The 23546-nt window shown below is 51.0% G+C and overlaps 1 protein-coding gene across 7 annotated transcripts in view; it reads left to right on the top strand.

Annotated features, from left to right (window-relative positions):
- LOC116954695 (sodium channel protein type 2 subunit alpha) overlaps positions 1-23546 on the top strand; it is an 89615-nt gene that overhangs the window by 4211 nt on the left and 61858 nt on the right. For 4 of the 7 annotated variants that reach the window (XM_032975396.2, XM_076052573.1, XM_032975395.2 and 1 more), the window contains exon 2: positions 19393-19501. The exons of 2 other annotated variants lie outside the window; for them this stretch is intronic. The gene's annotated coding sequence lies outside the window, so the exon portion shown is untranslated. Of the gene's footprint in view, positions 1-19040; positions 19144-19392; positions 19502-23546 lie in introns of those variants that run through there. One more of the 7 variants, XM_032975393.2, reaches the window with a different exon arrangement.

Here is a 23546-nt window from a genome sequence, read left to right as displayed (position 1 = left end):
TACGAGCATAGCGATCGCCGTTCCGTTAACTTCACTCACAAATTCCTGCACCCCTATTGTGAGGGAACTGGGCCAGCCACCACACTGCGTTCAACCACCACCATTACCACCACACAGCGTTCAACCACCACCACCACCACCACACTGCGTTCAACCACCACCACCACTACCACCACCACACTGCGTTCAACCACCACCACCACCACTACCACCTCCACACTGCGTTCAACCACCACCACCACTACCACCACCACCACTACCACCACCACCACCACCACACTGCGTTCAACCACCACCACCACACAGCGTTCAACCACCACCACTACCATCACTTCCACACTGCGTTCAACCACCACCACACTGTGTTCAACCACCACCACTACCACCACCACCACACTGTGTTCAACCACCACCACCACCGCACAGCGTTCAACCACCACCACCACCACCACCACCACACTGCCTTCAACCACCACCACCACACTGCGTTCAACCACCACCACCACACTGTGTTTAACCACCACCACCACCACCACACTGCGTTCAACCACCACCACTATCACCACATAGCGTTCAACCACTACCACACCACACTGCGTTCAACCACCACCACTACCACCACCACACAGCGTTCAACCACCACCACTACCACTACCACCACCACACAGCGTTCAACCACCACCACACTGCGTTCAACCACCACCACTACCACCACCACACAGCGTTCAACCACCACCACACTGCGTTCAACCACCACCACTACCACCACCACACAGCGTTCAACCACCACCACACAGCGTTCAACCACCACCACACTGCGTTCAACCACCACCACCACTACCACCACCACCACACAGCGTTCAACCACCACCACCACTATCACCACACTGCGTTCAACCACCACCAATATCACCACCACCACCACCACACAGCGTTCAACCATCACCACTATCACCACATTGCGTTCAACCACCACCACTATCACCACCACCACACAGCGTTCAACCACCACCACACTGCGTTCAAGCACCACCACTACCACTACCACCAGCACACTGCGTTCAACCACTACACACCTACACACCCTGAGTTCAACCACCACACACCTACACACCCAGAGTTCAACCACCACACACCTACACACCCTGAGTTCAACCACCACACACCTACGCACCCTGAGTTCAACCACCACACACCTACACACCCTGAGTTCAACCACCACACACCTACACACCCTGAGTTCCATCACCACACACCTACACACCCTGAGTTCAACCACCACACACCTACACACCCTGAGTTCAACCACCACACACCTCCACACCCTGAGTTCAACCACCACACACCTACACACCCTGAGTTCAACCACCACACACCTCCACACCCAATGAGTGAGCCAATAAAGTTGTCACGTGGGCAAACGTGCCGATTGATTTGGATACCGTCAACCCCTAATCAGTGCCCTACCTTATTACAGACCAATGAAAACCTTATTGGTCACCCCGTGCCCGTATAAATCTCAACGTTAATCCTACAAAGTCCCATCACAAGAGAGAAACACAAACAAATAGACAAACATTTGATTTTTTCAATTTCCCTGTACAAGAATACGGGTAAACTGTATGGGTTGACCGGGATGGATTTGGTTTCTCAGCCAATCAAATGAAGGCTGTTGTAAACCAAGCAGCAGTTTGACAATGATATACTTTGGCTTTTTTATACTGCATTATGTTCCCCCAGCAATATATCTTTGTTGATTATTTTTAATGCCAAAAATATGTTTACATGGGGCGGAAGCCTCGCTGAGTCTCGGCACACGTGTTTGTTGCCAGCAGAGTCCCCGTTACATTGAACATGTTTGGTAATGATGGTGGCTAGGAGATGTTAACTACCTCGCCTGGTATGCAGGAGGTCGTGAGTTCAATCCATATCCTGATGCCTGCTGTATTTTTGGAGTTTGCGTGACACTCTCCCCGTGGTCGCGTGCATTTTTCTCCGGGTACTCCGGATTTTCCCTCCACATTTAGAGTCAACATCACGAGTTTAGAGTGTTGTCTGCTATAAATTTCTACATGCTGATGAGCCACTTCGTTGATCTACCATTCATGGGCAGGTCGCTTCTGAAAAAGAGCTATATAGCTCAGTGGGCCTTAACTGGATAAAATAAAAAATACGATAGTTTATAGTTAATTTTAGAATTCCATGAATGTGAGTTTGGCTTCGTGTGGGGGTTTGGAAACCAAAAATCCTGGAGAAAAACCCAGCAGGCACACACACGCGTCCGACGCCCTCTTCGCTTGTGGTGATGTTAGGTAGGGCCTGTAATGATGATGATGATGCTGCAGTATTCTGGCCGGTCTCGCCATAGCGTAAGGGCTTCGGTGTGTGCCAGCCTAAATCAGTGCTCACCAACAGCACTTGCCCCATCAGAGTGTACAGCTTTGGGTTTTGAGATGGGTTCTCCGTGCGTGTGCACCCCCGTGGAATTTGCAGGCCTTAATAGGTGCTTGCTAACAGCATTTACCCCAAAAGCCTGTGGAGGCTATTACGGGGTGGTTTTTTTGTGTGGCATGTGTGTGAGAGGAGCGGTGACACTGTGGTTAGCGCACTGCCCAAAAGAACCTGGCAACCTGAAGTTGATTCCCAGCCTCTGCAATGTTTGTGTCAAGTAGTTATAGAACCGGTCTTGCATCTCCTCGAGGTCGACTCAGCCTTTAATAAAAACCTGATGTGGCATGTGAAATATCAGCCCTGGGAAGACAAAGGCGGGCGAGCTTGGTTCTGGACACACCACACCCCGTCATGCGACATTGCTGCCTAAATAGATTTTTGCTGACCCAGCAGTCTCTGCAGGCTACACGGGGGATCTTTGTCCTACATGTGCGTTTGTGTGGGATTGTCATGGAGATTGGTAGTGCAGTGGTCAGCGCTACGCTGCGCTACTAACCCGGCAACCCGAGTTCGATTCCCGCTCATGGCCACCAATACCAGTATCGATTTTCTGAACCGATCCTGAGGCTCCCCTAGGTCGACCCAGCCTCAAATGAGTACCTGGTGCGATGTGTAGTAAAGTAAACATCACCACTCGGGAGACACAGTCGGATGTACTTGGTGCTGGCTACCCCCACCCCCTTCGTGTGCTGTGACGGCCCTCATAGGTGCTGCTCGCTAAAAGCACTTTCCCCAACAGCCTGGTAAAGTCTACCCTGTGTGGTGAGCGGTGGTGCAGTGGTGAGCAGTTATGAGAGGTTCACCACGCCGGACCGTCATGATCGCGGGGACACGAGACACATGTGAAGGTGGTCGAGGTGGTGGGGACTCGTCAGGAATTCAGAGTGAGCGTCTGGCTGATACAACGTCGTGGAGATGCTTGCCCAACAATCCGGCTCAAGTTGTCCCAAACTTCCGCTTCAACTCAACGCTTCAGAGCGATCTGGATCAGATGGCCGAGCGTGGAATGTTATCTGAGCGACTCGGTCATTTGCCTGATGCTAGCAGTTTTATCATCGTCATCTGCCGTGATCCAAGTCGTACACGTACATGGCCTTACATTCCAAATAGACTTGCCATAGACTTATGTAGAGACCCATAGGTTTGGATGCACTTACATAGAGACCCAGATTTGCATACGGACCCATAGACTCGCATCGTTAAACTAATTATTTGGTAAAACTGCATTGGCAATGGTGCTAAGCACAAATAACAACTCGATTCATGTATAGACTTATATAAAGAACCATAGATTTACATAGACTTACATAGAGACCCATAGATTTACATAGACTTATATAGAGACCCATAGATTAACAGAGACCCACAGACTTACATATGGATCAAGCGTCTTGCATAGCCTTACACGAGAGACTCGGATATTTATGCAGAGACGCATTTGACTTGCATAGAGGCCCAGAGATTTACATGAGGATCCACAGATATGCATGAATTTACACAGAGCGCTAGAGATTGACGTAGAGACCCACAGAATTCTAGGTGAGTATTGTGGAGATATTTGATTCATGACAACAGTAATTTGCAGCCTTTATTAGTCTTTTTCCGGACGAAGGCCTCCTAACACCACATCGTTCATACAGGCTGCTTAACCATACTTCACCATGCTGGCTACTGCCGTTGTCTGGGTACCTCGATATATATGAATATATAAATATCTGAGACAATAGGGAAAACCCACTCTATACATCAGGTGACCAAAATGAATCTCTCACAAAACCGGTACAAATTTTATCGACCCGATGAGGATGATTGGCAAAATCGAACTCTCTGAATGAGGTTTCAACACAAAAACCGTTGCCGTTACGAATCAAATATAAACTAAGCAAAAAAACTACACAATTGTTATTTTACCAGGTAAGGCACACTGAGCTATGGAGCACTTTATCAGTAGTGACCTGGCTATGACAAATGATAGCTCAACGAATTGGCTAATCAAGTGGAAGTTGATAGTAGTAGCCAAATATTCTGAACGCACATTTATTCTAAATGTGGAGGAAAGACCCGGAGAAAATTCCGGTTGCGCAGCGCTGCAAACCGCTACACTACCGCTCCCCACACACAAAGATCCCCCGTATAGCCTTAACAGACTGTAGGGGCAAGTGCTGTTAGCGAGCACCTATGAAGGCCGGAACGGTACACGAGGGGGTGGGTGGCCAGCACCACGCCCGACCGCCTTTGTCTCCCTAGTGGAAATGTTTACACACCGCACCAGGTACTCATTTGAGGCTGAGTCGACCTAGGGGAGGCCCGGGACCAGTTCAGATTATCGTCACTGGTGTTGGCCGTGAGCGGGAATCGAACTCGGGTCGCCAGGTTCATAGCGCAGCGCGCTAACCGCTACACTATCGCTCCCCACACACACACACTAACACACATACCCACTATCACCCACTATCACACACTATCACCCACTATCACACACTATCACACACACAAACACACACAAACATACACACGGCGCAGCAATCGTCGCCTCCCCTTGGCAGACTCGTGCCCGTCTGGAAGTCTGCTGCGAGCCGAGTCGCTCTGTGTCACACAGGGACAGCTGCCACTTGGGGGGTTTTGGAACAGGGACAGGGAGTCGACAGCACGGATCGCTGGGGGGAGGGAGTTCCAGACCACGTGGAAGAGCAGCGGGGATCGAGAGGCTGAAATGTCCGCCCGTGGCAAGGGGACAACGTTTTTATTTTAAACCGAAGTAGCGCCGTGGTGGACGCTGCCCTGGCGTGACGGTTCACACGCTGGACTTTGCCTACCCAGAGGTCATCGGTGCGATTCGATCTCCGGTCGCGGCAGTGAAAACAACAGTGCAGATTGATGAAATCAATTCCCCGTCATCCCCCCAGTCCGCACTGCCTCGGTCCACAGAGCAGCACGGTGCAGGGCACGGTAACTGGGTTCACGATACGGTACAGTTGTGTCGATGGACAGGTCAGCGTAAAGTGTGGGTACTCTCCCACCTCTACGAAGATGGATGTACTTTATGTTGAACTTCCTTCGCACCGTACATAGCCAATCGTGCTAATCGGGATGTGCGTGCTGTCTGGCGAGTGCGGAAGAGCGGACCAAACTCCCGTCTAAGGGGGGGTTCTCTCGAGCTCCCTCTAAGCCAGGGGCCGGCAACCTGCGACTGGAGCCGCGTGTGGCTCTTCATGACTGCTGCTGCGCGAGTCGTTATTTACCACGGGCCGCCACCACCGTCTCGTATTCACCGCTCTTGAAATATTAACCTTTTTTCTCACGGAATTCGATAAAAAAAATGTCTGCTCGCTATTTCCGTTGCTGACCGCCGCTCTAAGTGGAGGCACCATCGGCCAGCAAGTGGCGCGAGTTGGCAATTGCAGGGGCTGCGCCTCTACCGCTGTATGTTTAACCTACCCCCTGCCAAATACGACGGACAGACAAACCGGACGGGCGTGGGCCGGCCCCGTGTCCATACCGCCGTGTGTCGAGTGCAAGGGGCTAACGGAGAGTCACCGAGGGTCATACGCGCGACCATTCGCTTATTTACTTTCGATGGGGAAAGCTGATAATTAATTTGCTCAATGAAGCATTCAGTGATTAGAGCGAGGTCGCGTGACGTGCGCCCGTGATGGATATGACAGCAGCAGCACTTACTACGCAGGAGATGATGGTAGCCAGGGAGGAGAGGAGGGGCGCCACAGTGGCGAGATGTTGACTACCTCTCCTGGTATACATCAGATTCGTGGGTGCGATCCCGACCCTGACGCCTGTTGTCTATTAGGAGTTTGCATGTCTATCTCTCTCTCTCTGCGTGGTCACGTGGATTTTTCTCCGGGTCCTCCGGGTTTTCCCTCCACATTTAAAATCGACTTCACGCATCTTAGAGTCCTTTGGCTGCTATATATTCCACACGATAAGCCACTTTGTTGAGCTATCATCTGTGGCCAGGTCACTTCTGAAAAATAGCTATATAGCTCAGTGGGCCTTACCTGGTAGAATAAAAAAATAGTTTAAAGTATTTTAAATAGCTTAATAGGTAGCCTAGGGATAAGCGTCCGAGAGGCAGTCGATAGAGGAGACGGAGCGGTCAAATTGGTCCGTTCCGCTAGGTCCTGGGTGGATTTTGTTGCATCGCATACAGGGTCACGATGTGTCAGGTGGGGTTCGGCTTGGGGAGAGGCCGTCATCCAGCAGCGGATTGACCCTGGCTGCTGCAGATGATTATGCAGAGGGCGTGACGATGCATCGACTTATCGATTCAGATCGATACATTTATTTAAAGTAGGTAAATGAGAGTATTGATGTTACCAAGAGATGGGACGCGACCCGTCGAGACGGACATCATGAGGCATGGTCTCAGTTGCAGCAACTGCGTCACCAATCAGTCACTCAATATGGAATCGATATTTAGCGGACGTGTGCATTCGTGTGCTCGGAGAGACTGGGAATCGAACTGGGGTCGCCGGGCTCAAAGCAGGGCTCAACCCTCGTGATGATGAAGCTTGGATAGCCGAATGGGGTTCACGAGAGGTCACGAACTCCTCCTCGTGAGAGACCACCTCGATGCAGAAGATCCGTGGCTTCCATCGCCCGCCCTGAAGGTCATGGACCACAACCCCCGAAGCTCACCATCCTTACACGGACCATGGCGGCAGCAGCAGCAGCAGCTGATGATGATGATACTCGATGATAATGATGATTCACAGATGGGAAATTAAAAACTCTGGGAGCAGCGTGCGAAGACGGTGGTGACCACCCAGAACAGAACCACGGGACGCGTAACGCAGAATCAGTGCCCCATTCACAAACACGGAGGAGGAATCATCATCGTCGTCATCACAGCAGCGATGATTCACCACTCCCCCACTCCTGACTGTACAATCATTTGGCTCGTGAACCATCTCGGTTATCACGGTTTGGCTGCGTACGGTGCGAAAGAAGTTCCAACATACATGCATAGAACAGCATCATCAGCATCATCAGCCACACGGAGAAGAAGACGAATAACGCATCGCGCTAACCACCGCGTCACCGCTCCCCCTATCGCACGCACACACGCGGAGGGTTACACAATTGACTCGACGAACAAGCGAACGAACGAATGAAGGAATGGAGGGATAAGTTGTCCCGTACGAACGATCCCACGGTCAAATGTCCCCCCATCGTCCCTGTGTCCGTCACAAAATTCCTTCCAGCGAGGGGAAGGCGAGAGTGGCGGTGCCGGGCTTTGCGGTGTGGTCGAACCCCAGAGCCTGCTGGGCGCGACCGCTCACCGCCCGCAGTCCCCGCCCCCTGCCCGCCCCCTGCCCCCCCCCCTGCCCGCCCCCTGCCCCCCCCTACCGCGCGCCGTGCGATCGCCCCCCCACACATTTGGAATCAACATCACGCGTTTAGATTATTTGGCTGCTGTGAATTTCCACGCGATAAGCCACTTGAGCTCTCATTTGTGGTCAGGTCGCTTCTGAAAAATAAGTGAATACATTCAGTGGGCTTTTCCTGGCAGGAAAAAAACATAGTTCAGTTGTATTTGTTTTGTATAATTGTAAGTGATTTTCCTTTCCTATACTTTTGCACTCCGATTGTGTGTTTTTTTATTGTTTGTTGGAACGTTCTGACCCTGTGCCCCTACTGGGACGTCTGTTAATAAAATAGCTTTATAGCGCATCGGATTCCTCCTCCACTATAAATAAACATTCTGATTCTGAGTGAGCCGTGGATGCCGCGCACGCTGCCAACCACTGGCGTCTTGTGACGTGGGGCCTTACCTCAAAGGGTCAACGGAGTCCGCGTGGCTCCTCGGGGTTGCGTCATAATACAATGGATGACGTCATAATACAATGGATGACGTCATTGTGCTTTTTGTTTGTTAATGTACGCTGGAAATATCGCACCTCACTATGCAGAGGGCAAAGTGGCCTCCGTGTTCTGTGCGGGGTTTCTCTCTCTCATTTGACACGGATGGGTCTCGAGGATGATATTAATAATGTCGATATTCTTTGGGTCTTTCGGTAAAGTCACGTAAATAGGTTCAAAGCAAATAACAAAACAGCAAAAAAAGACGACGTTTCGATCGCAACACAAGCGGTCGTCATCAGGAGAAGGGGATGACGACCGCTCGTGTTGCCATCGAAACGTCGTCGTGTTTGGTTATTTTATTTTAACCTATCTACGCGACTTTACCGAAAGACCCAAATAATATGAATTCCTGCAGTCGCGAAAGCTTTAACTCAATAATGTCGATGATGAAAAGAGTGTTGTGGTATCTAATCGAGTGTTAAGTTTACATTGAACGCCTCCACTCACGGCGCTTGACCTAGCTTACACAATGGTGACAAAATGAAATGATATCGCAAATACGTTAACTTCCTCATCTTATTTTTATTCTCCAAAATCATTCATTCTCCCACGCATGTTCGGGAGATGCGTGCGATGTGGGTAGCGTGCGAGTTAGTTTTTAAAATTGCGGTTCCACATTTGGTGATGGTGGATGCTGATTGGGTGATGGCGGATGCTGATTGGGTGATGGCGGATGCTGATTGGGTGATGGTGGATGCTGATTGGGTGATGGTGGATGCTGGTGATATCGCAAACACACTTGACCGCGCTTCCATTTACACGACTGGATATCTGTGAAAAAGAGCTTTACAGCTCATAGGATTCCTCTAGTATAAATACGTTCCGATTTGATTAAAACGACGTCACTTCTAATCTAATAAATGCGTGACCAGATGCACATGCGACCGCCGATCGCCAGTTATTTTCTGTGCAAGCTCCACGTGGGTCCATGATGGGGGTGTGACGACGATGCCGCTCGTGACGCGGCGTGGCAGTATTTACCACGATGTGATGATTGCCTTGTGTGGCGAATAGCGAAGCGTTTAACTACAGAAACCCACCCGCACTCACCCGGACACTCACCCGGACACTCACCCACTCACCTAGACATTCACTTAGACACGTACCCAGTCACTCAACTAGACAGTCATCCAGTTACTCAATTAGAAAAGCACACTCGCGCAAGAGTCGTTCGCGGAGAGTCGCCCGTGGTTTCGCGAGCTAGTGTCGTCCATGGAGAGAGTCGTCCGTGCAGAGAGCCGTCCGTGGTTTCGCGAGCAAGAATCGTCCATGGAGAGAGTCGTCCGTGGTTTCGCGAGCGAGAGTCGTCCGTGGAGAGAGTCGTCCATGGAGAGAGTCGTCCGTGGAGAGAGTCATCCGTGGAGAGAGTCGTCCATGGAGAGAGTCGTCCGTGGACCTGCACGCGGTCCACACGAGCGTCCGATATGGCCGGTTTCGAGCTGAGAGCCCATTCATTCGGCTCGCTTTGCAAACTCTACACCTCGCCCGATGCCAAAGTGGCACGGTGATGTTGCTTCTAACAGTCATGCACCTGTCCCATTCAAACACCTCTTTATCCGCTCGAGAGCATGTTTAGTAATAATTATAATGGTACACTACGAGTAATAACCCATTGATGTAGCCAGAAAAGCCTCGACGAATCTCAAGGGTTTTGTATTGTTGTTAATGAGGGCCCCGCTGCTCCGTTCGGATGTTTCGCCAATTCCGCCGGCGAGTATACTGCATCGCGCTGTTGGTTGGGAACCCCACCACGCGTACCTGATGGGTCGACGCTCATTTGAACAGATGCAGAAATGGTGCTTGATCGGAAAGCTGCAGCGAGTCCCGAAGACTCGCTGCAGCTTGAGTTTGAGAGGTCTGGCCAAGTCCACCAATCGATGATTTTCTTCTCGTGGGAGCAAGCCAGAGAAGACCCACCACGTATGGTGGGAAGTGGGGGGGGGGGGGGGTACCACTCGGATCTACACACAGATTGGTCCAATAACCCATTGCAGTTGAAACAATTGGGCAAGTTTCTTAAATCTTCCCGTCTCTGTCCAGCCAGCGGTATAAATTGGCACTCCACCAGTTCATCGGTCATGGGTGGTGGAGTGAAATGTGGGTATGCCCATCTCTTCCAAGACGTCTGGTCCTCGTGGAAGAGTAGACCAAATACCACCCGAGAGCTCTTCCCAGTAGAGGCCCTTCTGCCGGCAGTGGCGCAAGCAAGCGATTTCAGGGTTTCACCTTTACCCTTTAACCGAGAAGTGAATGCAATTGATGTAACCACGCTGCTGTGGTTCAGGCCTGCCGCCGTGCGGCCAATCGGCGCGTTCCTTCCTGACGTTCCGCCGGAATCGGTTACCAGTCACTGCCTTTCTGATAATGGTTACCGGTTATTGTTTAAAAACCCTCATCAAAAGATCAGTCCAGGCTGAATGAAGGCGCCACGGTGGCTAGGAGATGTTAACTACCTCGCATGGTCTACAGGAGGTCTTGGATTCGATCCCGACCCTCAAGCCTACTGTATATTTGGCTTCTGTGTGTCTCTCTGCCAGTGGTAGCGTGGATGTTTCTCAGGGTCCTCCGGGTTTTCCCCTCCACAATTAGAATCACCATCACCACGCGTTTAGAGTGTTTGGCCGCTGTAAGTTTCCGCACGATGAGCCACCCCGTCGAGAGATCAGTTGTGGGCAGGTCGCTTCTGAAGAGGAGCTACGTAGCTCGGTGCGCCTTACCTGGCAAAATACACAATAGTTGAGTTTTAGGCCTCCTCCACAGCTTCTGCCCCACTTCTCACCGACCCTGCGATGTAATAATCCACTATTGTTGTATCCGCGTATGATCACCGATCCCATCGCTCCATCTCCTCGGTGCACATCCTCTCGAGGGCGCGTTCCATTCCTTGGCTGTTTGAAAGCCAGGCCAGGTGCACTCTAAGGCTACGTGAAGTTTCTAAGACTCGCTGGTAGGAGGTCACTGGACAGGCTCGGCAGGTGCCATGGGTTGACTGACATTACCGGCCGATACACCACCCGTGCCCCTTACTGTGCCAACTCGCTGCATTGTATCCGCCCGGCACTCCGCTCGTTGTTCTGAGCGTCGCTCCTCCTCCCTCCGTTGTTGTTGGAGGGCGACTGCCTCAGCAGCGTCCTTCGCGAGCCTCCTCCTCCTACACAGAGGCCCATCTTGACACTGCCGGTACCGGTCTTCGACAACAAAGGCAAAAACGCGAAGACGCACGCGGTGCACAACGCGCGTTTGACATCCCACTGCTGAGCGCAGACATCGCCCGCGTGGACAGTGCGGCACCATGGGATGGCACGGGGAGACGGGCAAGGGCAAGCGAGGGGGGACTAGGGGGGCTCGGCTAACTCGCCCCCCTCGCCACATCTGTCACTCAGATGCCGATCTTTGACGCCGCACAGATGATTTGGTGACGCCCCTGCTGCGTTGGCAGTGATGGTACACAAACGCAAATAACAACACAACAACAATAACACGTGCGTCAATAACAACACCCGGGCCTAAACGGGAATGATATATAATGGGCGACGTTTCGGGCAATGACCCTTCCTGCTTTGAGAAGGGTCATCGCCCGAAACGTCTACCGGTGTTAATGAATGTGTTGAGATTCTTGTCGTGCACAAAGAATCCCGTCCCCACCCCCGGTCAGCCCCGCCCGCTCCCCTCATCCGAAGCAATTTCAGTTTGCGAGCGAATTATGAATGCTGGAACGGGACATTAATATTTCATCAGCCACGGTCAATCCACTGCTGGAGGAAGCCCTCCCTCTCCCCAAGCCACCGCCGCCACCTCTGATGTAACAATCCATCCACAAACTGATTTCATAGCTCCGTGTCTCTTTGGCGGACGTGCGATTCGGATGCGTTCCATTCCGTGGCCGTTCGAAAGCCGATTTTGACCATCGATAAAGGGACTGCATGTGTCCGTCTACAATTTGACAACGCGCAGCTGGATTTGTTGGTCGTGGGGGCTGTTTGACCGTACTTCACCACGCTGTTCAATGCGTGTTTATGAGCAGGCTGGGGTGCAGCGAGGAGGGTACCCAGAATCGGTTTACATGTCACTCGTCACTGATATCAGCTGTGGTTGAGAATCTATTTCTATTCAATTTTTATTTTACCAGGTAAGGCCCACTAAGCTCTGTAGCTCTTTTTCAGAAGCAACCTGGCTATCAAAAATGATAGCTCACCGAAGTGGCTCATCATGTGGAAATTTATTGCAGCCAAATACTCGTAAGCGCATGTTTCGGAATGTGGAGGGAAAAAAAAACGGAGGACCAGGAGAAAAAATCCTCACGACCACGGGGAGAGAGACATGCAAACTATAAATATACATGTGTCAGGGTCGGGATTGAAGCCAGGACCTCTTGCATACCAGGCGAGGGAGTTAACATCTCGCCCTTCCAGCGCCCAGTCATGTAGCTGGGTTCACAGTGCAGTGCGCTAACCACTGCACCACCGCTCCCAAATATAATACGAATGCCACGTTTTCGCAGTCAGGGGGGCAATGTTGCTGCTGCTGTGTGATCCGAATTGAGTAATTTGCAAATAATGATGACGCATTGGGGATATTTCGGCCAATACCAGTTACTGTGGGTTTGTATTAGATGTCTAAGTGTCTCTGTATAAACAACTCACCCATCCAGACTATTCAACTCATTCTGTAAGCCCAACCTCACCCACCCAGACTATTCAACTCATTCTGTAAGCCCAACATCACCCACCCAGACTATTCAACTCATTCTGTAAGCCCAACCTCACCCACCCAGACTATTCAACTCATTCTGTAAGCCCAACCTCACCCACCCAGACTATTCAACTCATTCTGTAAGCCCAACATCACCCACCCAGACTATTCAACTCATTCTGTAAGCCCAACCTCACCCACCCAGACTATTCAACTCATTCTGTAAACCCAACCTCACCCACCCAGACTATTCAACTCATTCTGTAAGCCCAACCTCACCCACCCAGACTATTCAACTCTGCCCACCCAATGGGTAAGGACCAATCAAGCTCTGTGCTGTACATTTTGGACACCCGAGTTCACAGATGTGGTTTTCGACTCTTCTCCAGGCTTGGCCGTACCTCTTCCACTTTTTGGCCCGTCCAGAACATTATTGCATTGTACACAAGCCACTCAACTGTTAAGCCTTTCCAAAAGACCATTACGATTAAAGTCTCCCAGCTCTCTATAGCCCCACTCGAACGCGATTACAATGTACACCACACAGCTCCGTAACCCCTTTTAAGAACATCGTTCGCATTTACATCGGTCAATGCCAGCAGTCTGCGTGCATTGGATTTAACATCATGGTGACAGTTTAACATACGACATCGTATCGTTTGTCTCGTTATCATCATCATACATCTTAGAATGATATCATCGTGATCACTCAGCCATGATCAATACACTGCTGGATGAAGGCCTGCTCGTCTAGCCGATCCTTGAGATCCATCTCTTACCAACCAACCTCGCTGCACACAATATGATCCAATCGCCTCATCTCCATATATGCACCATATATATACTGTATATGGTGCATTATTTGATTTATATTATACGAATAGCTGTTAGGATATGTCGATAACAATCATTAATTAATCGATGAATGCCCCCCCCCCCCCCACCAGCCATTAGAGGCCGATACACGTGCAACACATATCTTGCATATAATCACGACAATTAATTGAATCGCTGCGATGGGGTTTGGAGAGTGATTAACGTTATACGCCTCATGTTACCCAACGCACCACTGGACAGCGTGAGCATTGGATAGACAATGGCTGATGGTACCCATTTGACTCGGCCTCAAATGAGTACTCGGGAGACAAAGGCGTCCGGGCCTGATGCAGGTCACCAATCCCCTTTTTGTGCCGTGCCGGCCTTCATAGGTGCTACTCGCGAAGAGCATTTGCATCAAAACAGTCTGCTGCAGGCTACACGGGGGATCTTTGTCTTTATGCCCGTGGCCTGTAATCCAGGACTTTGGAGGCAGCAGCTAGGGTTGGTGGATCACACTCAGATGGTTGTGAAACTTCCTTTCCCGTTGGGTATCGAGGAGGAGCCACACCCTGGCACCCCAGAAGGTGGTACAGCAAATGTGGACTCATCTCCGTCTTTCTCGTGTGTATGAGATTGAGTGTTGCCCCTCCCCGCGCGCACGTGGGGTGTTGTCCGGTTTTCTGCCACGTGTATAAACATTCATTCATTAGCTGAAGAGCATCTTGAGCTTCACAGGACACAGATCTTGGGAAATTGCTGGTAGCAACGGCTTCTCGTCGCCTGGCTGCTGCCCTTCCACTTTGTCCGTGGTTATTCGGCGATTGTGAGAGATGCATTTTGCACGAAGGATGCAAATATGTAAACTATAAAACCAAAAAGATTTTGTTATTTTCCCAGGTAAGGCCCCACTGAGCTGTGTAGCTCTTTTTTTTAGAAGCGACCTGGCCACAAATGATCGCTCAACGAAGTGGCTGATATCATCAGCGTGTGGAAATTGAGAGCAGCCAAATACTCTAAGCGCTTGACGTTGATTCTAAATGTGGATTTTTCTCCACGCCCAGAGAGGACACGCACACTCCAAATATACAGGCGTCAGGGTCGTGTAGGGATCGAATCAAAGTACGTCACAACGATCTATGTTGTATGTCAGACGAGCTCGTTAACATCTCGCCACCGTGGTGACATTTGCAATTAAACATGTACATTATGATAAAGCATTGATGATGCATATAATATCTCAAAGTACGTCACAACGATCTATGTTGTACTCCGTATCATATGAGTGGATTGGGCCCCGCCCTGGGAACGTGTACCTTCCCACCTAAGATGACCACTGCCCCGAGCAGATTCAACACGAAGACGATGATGTCACTCATCCTCGATTCATCATCATCAGCATCGTCCGCCAATGTCTCTCCACTGCTAGATGAATAGGTCCATCTTAACGCCATTGTCCGTCGTGGAGGGGCGTGGGGGGGTGCCTTTAGGGAGCGGTGGCGCAGTGGTTAGCGCACTGCGCGACGAACCGAGCGAACCGAGTTCGATTCCCGCCCACGTCCAACACCAGGGATGATTATCTGAACCGGTCCTGGGCGTCGCCCTCGGTCGACTCGGCCTCAAATGAGTACCTGGTGCGATGTGCAGTAAACATCGCTACTGGGGAAACAAAGGCGGCCGGGCGTGGTGCTGGCCACCCGCTCTATCGTGTGCCGTGCCGGCCTTCAGAGGTGCTACTCGCTAACAGCACTTGCCCCAACACGTCTGTTGGGGGAGGGGGGGGGCTTTGTTTGACCATACTTCACCACGCTGGTCAACACGGGTTGGCCGCCACTGATGTTAGCCGTGTCCGGGGATTGAACTCAGATTTCACAGCTCACAGTTTGTGAAGCCATTGCATTACAGCCTACGTCCACTTCACACGACTCGTCATCAGCGACTAGAGTGGTGAAGTATGGTCAAACTGCCCCCCCCCCCTCGCCATGATCGTGTGGCACAGCGCGAGGGAGGCCTTCATCGAGCACAGCAGTGGATCGGCCAAGCGCTGTATACTGTCGCGTTCCAGTCCTGGCATAGACTGCTCGTGTCATTGCCCAGACGGGAGCTGTGCGCATGGCTCGCCCACTGTGTGCGTGTGTGCATCTGTCGCTGTGTGTCGGTGTGTGCGTGGCCTGTACGGGGAGCGGTGGCGCAGTGGTTAGCGCACTGCGCTGCGTTTCACCGGCGACCCGAGTTCGATTCCCGTTCACGGCCAGCGACGGTGACGATTTTCTGAACCGGTCCTTTGGTCTCTCCCTAGGTCGACTCGGCCTCAAATGAGTACCTGGTGCGGTGTGTAAACATCGCCACTTAGGAAGACAAAGGCGGTCGGGCGTGGTGTTGGCCACACGCGCCCCTCGTGTTTCGAGCCGGTCTTCAGAGGTGCTCGCTAACAGCACTTCCTTCTACAAGCCTGTGGAGGCTATACGGGCGATCTTTGTCTTTGTGTGGGGAGCGGTGGTTAGCGTGTTGCGCTACGAACCCGGCGACCCGAGTTCGATTTACGCTCAATGCCAACACAAATGACGATTATCTCAACCGGTTGTAGGCCTCCCCTAGGTCGACTCAGCCTGAAGAAACGTGTCCGTGCTGCGGTGTATAAATGTTGAGACAAAGGCGGCGGCCAGGCTTGGTCCTGGCCACATCACTTCAATGCCGTACGGATCTTAATAGGTCCTCGATTACAACACTTGCCCTAACATTATGTTAAGGCTATACGGGGGATCTTTGTATTTTTACGTGTGGTAATATGCGTCGCAATGGTTCACGCATTGAGATACACTATTGACTCGATGGGTTCGATTCCCAACCACGGCTAACATCAGTGGCAGGTGGTATCAGCATCCTTCACGGGCGTCCCCTAGGTATACTCGGCCTCAAATGAGAGCATACTACAGTGCGAAAGCATCGGCCAAGGTCTGTGCTGGTGAATGTGATTGTGGATTGATGGGTGAGTGTAAGTTTGTGCTGGTGAATGTGATTGTGTCTGTGGATTGATGGGTGAGTGTAAGTTTGTGCTGGTGAATGTGATTGTGTCTGTGGATTGATGGGTGAGTGTAAGTTTGTGCTGGTGAATGTGATTGTGGATTGATGGGTGAGTGTAAGTTTGTGCTGGTGAATGTGATTGTGTCTGTGGATTGATGGGTGAGTGTAAGTTTGTGCTGGTGAATGTGATTGTGTCTGTGGATTGATGGGTGAGTGTAAGTTTGTGCTGGTGAATGTGATTGTGGATTGATGGGTGAGTGTAAGTTTGTGCTGGTGAATGTGATTGTGTCTGTGGATTGATGGGTGAGTGTAAGTTTGTGCTGGTGAATGTGATTGTGTCTGTGGATTGATGGGTGAGTGTAAGTTTGTGCTGGTGAATGTGATTGTGTCTGTGGATTGATGGGTGAGTGTAAGTTTGTGCTGGTGAATGTGATTGTGGATTGATGGGTGAGTGTAAGTTTGTGCTGGTGAATGTGATTGTGTCTGTGGATTGATGGGTGAGTGTAAGTTTGTGCTGGTGAATGTGATTGTGTCTGTGGATTGATGGGTGAGTGTAAGTTTGTGCTGGTGAATGTGATTGTGTCTGTGGATTGATGGGTGAGTGTAAGTTTGTGCTGGTGAATGTGATTGTGTCTGTGAATTGATGGGTGAGTGTCGGTCTTTTCTGGGGTATACGATGGCATACTGTATGTGCATTGCTGGGTGTGTGTTTGATTCTTGCTCAAGGCCAACACAAGCGACGATCATCTGAACTGGTCACTGGTCTCCCCTAGGTCGACTCAGCCTCAAACGAGTACCCGGTGTGTTGTGTAAACCACTAGGAAGATAAAGGCGGCCGCCCATGGGGTTGGCCACCTCGTGTGCCTTGCCGACATTCGTGCTAACAGCACTTTCCCCAACAGTCTGTTCAGGCTATAGGGAGTGACTGTCTTTGTGCTGGTGTATGTGATATCTGTGGATTGGTGTGTGTGTGTGTAAGTTTGTGCTGGTGTATGTGATTGTGTCTGTGGATTGGTGGTTGAGTGTATGTACCCACCCTGGGTCTCTGCTAGGTCCACTCAGCCTCAAATAAATACCTGGTGTCGCGTGTCAATATCAGAATTGGGGAGACGAAGGTGGTCAGACGTGGTGCTGGCCACCCACCCCCTCGTGTGCCGTGATTGGCTTTCATCGGTGATCGCTCACAGCAATTTGCCCCAACAGTCGATCAATTCCATCCGAGGGATCTTTGTCTTTGGAGTGGTATAAATGTTCTGTCGTATACACTTTAATAGGAACTCGCTAACAGCAATTGCCCCAAATGGCACTTGCGCGTGTCTGTGTGTAGATGCGTTTGTGTATGTGTCTGTAGGATGTAAGTGTACATTTTGTGAACGTGTCAGTGTTTGTGTGTGTGACCGTCTTGGGTTACAGTACTGTGTGTATCAGAATGTTTCTATGTACAGCACTTGCCTCAACAGTGTCTTAAGGCTACACGGGCGGGGGGATATTTGTCTTTGCCTGATTGTGCGCATGCATCTGTATACGCGTCTGTCCGCCCGTCTGTGTGAGTGTTTATCAGTGTGCAGGTGTGTATATGTATCTGTGTATGTATCTGTGTGTATCTTTAGGCGTGTCTGTCTGCTGCTGTGTCTATCAGGAGCGTCTGTGTGACTCGGTCCACGTGTGTGTGTGCCAGTGTGTTTCTCGCCGTGCGCATGTAACGGTGTCTGTACCGGCGTGTTTGTACATGTGTGTGTGTGTCATGAGGATGTTCGTGTGTCTGCGATGTGTATATGTTGTATGTAACTACGTGTGTATTTGTGTCTGTGTAGGGGGGTGGGGAGCGCGGTATATATCTGCATGTATGTGCACGAGTGTGGCCCACGCCTGTCCTCCCGCGCCTGTTCGTGGGTGTGCGTGTATGCGTGTGTGCGCGTGTGTAAGTGCGCGTGCGTGTGTAAGAGCGTGTGTGTGTGGGTGCGTGTGTGTGTGGGTGCGTGTGTGTGTGGGTGCGTGTGTGTGTAAGAACGTGAGTGCGTTCGTCCGTCCGCTCCTGCCCGTGTGTGCATCGGTCGTGTGCGCGTGTGTGTGTGCGCGTGTGTGTGCCAGTGCGTGTGTGTGCCAGTGCGTGTGTGTGCCAGTGCGTGTGTGTGTGGGTGGGTGTGTGTGTGGGTGCGTGTGTGTGTGGGTGCGTGTGTGTGTGGGTGCGTGTGTGTGCCCACGCCTGTGTCCCCCCCGCCTGCCTGTGTGTGTGTCAAGAGCGTGAGTGGCCGAGTTCGTCCGTGTGTGCATCCGTCCGTACGTATCCCCCTCCTGTCCTGCCCGTCCGCTCGAGTGTGCGCGCGCGTGTGTGTGTACCAGTGTGTGTGTGTGTGTACCAGTGTGTGTGCGTGTGTATCCGCGTGTGTACCAGTGTGTGCGTGCGTGTGTGTGTACCAGTGTGTGCGTGCGTGTGTGTGTGTGCCTGTGTGTGTGTGTGTACTAGTGTGTGCACCAGTGTGTGCGTGTGTATCCGCGTGTGTACCAGTGTGTGCGTGTGTGTGCCAGTGTGTGTTCGCGTGTAGAGGCTCGGAAAGCCCGTCTCGTATCCGCATAGCAACATGGCGCTGTGATAGCTGCTGCATTTGAACTACGCCTCACACTCTGCGGCAACGGAGTGAGTACAATGATGAGTCTCTTCCGCTCGCTCTCTCCTCCTCTCTTCTGCGGGTGATGCGAACCGGGCCGATCTGAATTCCTCATATAATAAATAACGCGATGCTTATTCTGTTCTTGCTGTTGTTGCTGCTGTTTTTGGCTTTAAAAAAAATGTATAATTGTGTGTGTGTGTGCGCGCGCGCGTGTGCCTGATGCGGGATGATGAGGATGGGGGGGCAATGTGTAGGAGACGTGTGTGATTGTGGGGTTGCGTGTTGGTGTGCTATCTCGAGCTGGGTGTGTGGTGTGTGTTTGTGCAATGTGTGTGCAGTGCGTGTGCGTGCGTGCGTTCACCAACACACACACACACCTTTTGCCGGTACACGTGAACGCACACCTCCATTGAATCCTTACCAAAGACAAACATCCCCCGTGTAAGCTTCACCGACTTTTTGGTCAAGTGCTGTTAGCGAGCACCTGTGAAGGCCGGGTCGGCACACCAGGGGGTGGGTGGCCAGCACCACGCCCGGCCGCCTTTGTCTCCCCAGTAGCGATATTTACACAACGCACCAGGTACTCATTTGATACTGAGTCGACCAAGGGCGAGGCCCAGGAGCGTTTCACATCGTCACTGGCGAGCGGGATTAGAACTCGTGTCGCCGGGTTCGTAGCATAGCGCAGTGCGCTAACTGCTGCGCCACCGCTCCCCACGTACACTCGCGTGCACAATCACACACGGAAAGACATGCGCTTGCACGGTGCCTTTAGCGAACACACACACACACGCGCACAGCTTAATGGAACCCATACGATACCCACACACCTTTATTGATGATCGCACACAGACAATGAACCCATGACGCATACACACACACATCCTTGGTGCATACACCCATTCATAGAGCGAAACATACACGGCACAACACATAGCCCCGCATAGAACCCTCACACCTTCGATGACCCCCCCAACACACACACACACACATTTATATAATTGTAACAAAGCAAAGACAAAGCTCCCCCGTATAGCCTGAACAGCCGGTTGGGGCAAGTGCTGTTAGCGAGAATCTATGAAGGTCGGATCGGTACACAATTGTGAAGTACACATACACCTTTTATAATAGAACCCTTTCACAAACCACTTCATGTCACCCTGAACAGACGCACCGTCAATAACACCTTAGCCCACATACACGTTCATCCAACCCAAAACACACACACACATAGAACCCTTACCTGCGAGCTGCACTGTCACGTGTCACAGGTGATCGCTCGTGACCGATTGATGTTTCACTTCACGGCATTCATGTGTGCGTGCGTGTGTTCTGGACCTCCCCTAGGTCGACTCAGCCTCAAACGAGTATCTGGTGCGTGGTGTGTAAGCATCGCCACTGGGGATACAAAGGCGGCCGGGCGTGGTGTTAACAACACCACCTACCCCTTCGTAGGCCGTGCTCGTCAGCAGCACTTGGCCCATTAGTTTGTGCAGGCTGTATGGGGGATCTTTGTCTTTGTGAGTGTGCAAGCGATTATGGGTGTGAATGGGGAGTGGTGGCGCAGTGATTAGCGCACTGCGCTACGAAACCCGGCAAACATCACTTGGTCGTGCTATGAGAACTGGGCCTCTTTTCGATCGACTCGGCCTTAAATAAGTACCGATTGCGGTGTGTGAAAGCTGAAAAAGGCGTTGGGGCATGTGCCGTGTCAGTACAGTACTCAGTACAGTACTCATAGGTGCTCGCTAACAGAAATTTCCCAGTTTGTTGCATTCGATACACGGATCTTTGTCTTGTGATTAGGAGTTTTAGGAAGGTGTTAATGGTTCCATAGAAGTGTGCGTGTGCTCAAAGTTAATTGAAGGTGTGTGTGTGTGTTAAGAGCTCTGAATGTCTGTGAATGGTTCTATGAATGAGCTTCAGTATTTTCAGTCCCAACTATTGGCCTTGTGATACCTCTCCATGCTATGGTTAGGTATTGTCTTACATAGCGTATTTTGACAGAGTTTGCACTGCACGGTATATTGTTAAATATAGAAGGCAATGTAACCCATTAGTACATGATACATCAAACACTGACCATCCAGAGTGACTGGTATACATTACAATAATGTTCTAGAAGGGCTAGAGAGCTCAAATTCTGTACACATTTAGACTAGTCCGCGCTGATGTTCAGAGCTTAATTTCTCACTGAATATATTTTTTTCGCTGGGTATACCAGAGTAAGTATAGGCACGTGACTCGTAGCCACCAGCTGTATGGCGAGGGGCATGTTGGATGCGGTGTGCCAGGGTGCAGATATAAGGTTATGGGTTAGGTGATTAGTTGAAGTCACAGGAAACACAAGGAAGTCAATATTTGAGACGTTGAGCCCCATTAATTACAACACAAGAGGCTGATTGGTTTCACGCACAGCCTAGGGTTCCAACATCACTGCTACTACTGCTCTCCGAGTCCCGCACTAGACACTTCACACGCAGAGTACACGGAGCCGGCTACTTGAGTTCGATTCTCGGCCACGGCTAACACCAGTTGGCGAGCGATATCTGAACTAGTTCCGGCTACCAAGCCGCACTGTGGCACATCGTGGCGAGGTACGGTCAAACAATACCCCACGATTGGCACTGGCGTGGGGGGGGGGGGGTGTACATGAGTCTGTCACGTCCTTCAAGAAATAAAATATAACGACGTTTTAGGTATTAGCCTATTTATTGGCCTTCCAGCTCCATGTGTTCCAGCAGCATCTATGAAAGGAGGCAAACTCCAAATTGGCGTCGACTTGTCTTGAGTCTCACCAGCTCTTACTGAAAACGCATTGACAAGACGGAACTATTGTAACACAAATCGGACATCACAATGACAATTAGGAGACTAAAAAAAGAAAGTAAAATGTGCTTGGGCAGTACGAACGCATCGTGGCAAGACGAGAAGGGGGTGTAGATGATGGCCGAGACTGGCGGCGGAGTGGCAGCCAAAGGAGCGAACGCGTTCGCAACAGGGCCCTCACCGCCGAGATGCAGCGGACGAGTTGAGGTGGACGGATGGATGGGTCGCATGGGCGGCAGCACCGACCACCAGATTCCAATGGCGTAGGGAGTCCTCTTCATCCAGCAGGGGATAGACAATGGCTGAAGAAGATGATAGGCAATAATTTTTCGTTAAATGCATGGGGGAGGAGGGACAGTTTATTTACTCATGCGCATTCTGCTGAGGCAGCGTACGACGTTATTTTGCACGATGTGTTGAACGTTACTCCATTTTACAAGCCTGAGAGTGAGTCTGTGGGTTTGGCGTGATGAGTTAAAATGTGTTGCCTTTCAGCGTTATAAAATATGCATGTCAGTGTGTGTGTGTTATGGCAATTGCCTGTGTGTTATATATGGTATCCCAGTATGTGTTAAATATGGTATCCGCGTGTTACAGGGTCTACCTGTGTGTATGTGTATTATAGAGTTACCTATTGTGTTATAGGATATGTGTGTGATAGGCTGCCATGCGTGGTGCTGACTACTCATCCCTTCGTGTGCCGTCCTGGCATTTGTAGGTGCTTGCTAACGGCACTTGCCCCAACAGTCTGTTTAGGCTAAACGGGTGATCTTTGTCTTTGTGTGTGAGAGCATACATGTGTGTAAATTATTGCATACACGTGTGTTAGCATGTACACGTGTGAGAGAGGTCTCATGGGAACGACCCAGACGAGTCGAAGGAGGTGGACTGTGCTCACTCTCAGGAGTGAGAGCTTTATGGAGGAAGATCTGGAATTAAGGGTGATGGTAATGACGCTGTGTGTTGTGACGCTGTATAGCACACGTATGCATGTGTGTCACATGTATGTGCATCACATGTGTATCACGTATGCATGATACACATGTATACATATAACAGGCAACGTTTCGGGAAATGGCCCTTCTGTATAGCACATGTGTACAGACTCATTACAAAATCAAGCTCCACCTTGGACTCACCCCTGCCTGACTCTCCCGCCTCATCCCCAATCTCTCATTCCCCCGTGGATTCTATTTCCGCCAGCCAGGGCCTCCTGTTCCCACCTCCAGTTGACCGTGTTGA

Source organism: Petromyzon marinus, chromosome 56 (genome assembly GCF_048934315.1).
Source record: "Petromyzon marinus isolate PM22_M1 ecotype Great Lakes invasive population chromosome 56, UKy_Petmar_22M1.pri1.0, whole genome shotgun sequence".
Classification (NCBI taxonomy): domain Eukaryota; kingdom Metazoa; phylum Chordata; class Hyperoartia; order Petromyzontiformes; family Petromyzontidae; genus Petromyzon; species Petromyzon marinus.
The sequence above is the reverse complement of the archived record's forward strand: the minus strand, read 5'-3'. Positions and strand labels throughout refer to the sequence as shown.